Source organism: Branchiostoma floridae, chromosome 19 (assembly GCF_000003815.2).
Source record: "Branchiostoma floridae strain S238N-H82 chromosome 19, Bfl_VNyyK, whole genome shotgun sequence".
NCBI lineage: Eukaryota > Metazoa > Chordata > Leptocardii > Amphioxiformes > Branchiostomatidae > Branchiostoma > Branchiostoma floridae.
The window spans coordinates 12,482,636-12,484,338 of NC_049997.1; the positions used below are offsets into that span (position 1 = coordinate 12,482,636).

At 45.2% G+C, this 1,703-nt stretch overlaps 2 protein-coding genes across 3 annotated transcripts in view; one reads left to right on the forward strand and one right to left on the reverse strand.

Annotated features, from left to right (window-relative positions):
- LOC118406635 (zinc finger protein 184-like) overlaps positions 1-1,703 on the forward strand; it is a 220,146-nt gene that overhangs the window by 105,653 nt on the left and 112,790 nt on the right. The window lies entirely within an intron of this gene.
- LOC118406491 (anoctamin-1-like) overlaps positions 1-1,703 on the reverse strand; it is a 15,873-nt gene that overhangs the window by 9,052 nt on the left and 5,118 nt on the right. The window lies entirely within an intron of this gene.

Genomic DNA, 1,703 nt, shown 5'->3' on the forward strand with positions numbered 1-1,703 from the left:
CCTTCACCTGTTCATAAAAATATGACCATGGGAAAGAGTAGTTAAAAAGATTGCGTATAAAGCAGTCAGAGATGGTAAACTTAAGCCCTGCCCTCCCTCCCTCACACACACTTACAGACACACACACACACACAGCCACACACACACAATCACACGCACAACCACACACACACATACACACACACACAATCACACACACGGCACACACACACACACAAATTTTTATCACACAACCACACACACACACACATGGTACACATACAGACACACACGTGCACACACACACGCGAAGAGAGACGCCAAAAACACTTCTCAGTTCAATTCCTTGGGGTGAAGTCAAAATACTCTAATGTTTTTGTAAAATGTAAAACTTACACAGCTCTAGCACAAAAACAATATATCGCCCCTAGGCCTCTTGCCTTTTCCCTCTATAGTGGGGAGGGGGACGTTGTATCATATTGCTTTTGCTAGTTCTCTTCACAATTACTTGATTTCAGTACCGTAAATACATTGTACCCACCAGATTGATACCTGCGACATCCGTCGGTGATCTCTAAGCTTGTTTTACAGATAACTGGGCATACATTTGGCGGTGCAAACTTGCGAAAATTCTTCCTCGGTGGAGAAGTCGCTCTTTCGGCGAGGTCAGCTTTCGGGTCAAAGGTGATTGGCAAATTGTAACCTGATTACACACATAGTATCAGAACATTACCTCCTTCCCTAGTTCCCTCCGGCTCTTTTTCACCTAAATTTACTGGATTTTACGGCCTAAGGAGCCCATACCCGGGGACAACCTGAAGCGGAAAGTTTCCCGGGCAGGAAAAGCCCCGACAGTCAGAGGTCTGAAACGGAAACAAATTTCCCGGGCGGGAAAAGCCCCGGCTGAGAAAGGCTACCAGGCGTAGCAGAAAAGGATAAAGGCTACTAGGCGTAGCAGAAGAGGATAAAGGCTACCAGGCGTAGCAGAAGAGGATAAAGGCTACCAGGCGTAGCAGAAGAGGATAGAGTAGAGTAGAGAGTAGACAAAAGGCTACGAGATCGTGGCAGAAGAAGTAACCGCAGCCAGGACGCAGCAGAACGGAGTACGGCAGAGTAGTTCATACCGGACACAAAACAAGTTTCTTTGAGCAAGAACAAGACTCCCAGGGCGGGAAAAGCCCAGTAGGAGATCGCAAACCGCAACAAGAAGGGGTGACGAAGCACAGAATTCGGTAGACACCGACGGACAACAGAAGCGCAAGTATCCTTATTTTACATATTGGACAGACTCAGTTACAGATATGAATGAAGAACGGGTGGTAACTCCGCCCAGGAAGACGAAAACAAAGAAGAAAGTAGTTGGGGGATGCTCAAGCCAAGTAAACAGTAGGGGAGATAAGGAGGAGTGGACTTGTAAGAAATGTTGCAATATTCTAAAAGATGACGAGGGATGCCAAGCATTAACATGTGACGGGTGCAATAGCCACTTTTGCCTGACATGTACAAGTCTAACACAGCAAGAATTTAAAGTATTGACAAAGCTACAGAGAGATGACGTTTGCTGGTTTTGTGAGATCTGCAAGTTAAAGGTTCGGAAATGCTTCAAAACAAAAGAAGAGGACCCAGAAAATGTACCTAGCTTCATGGAAAAATTAGATGCAATTGAGAGGAAAGTAACATCACTAGAAAGTAAGATAGACATTGTGAAAGAAGACCAGAAGAAA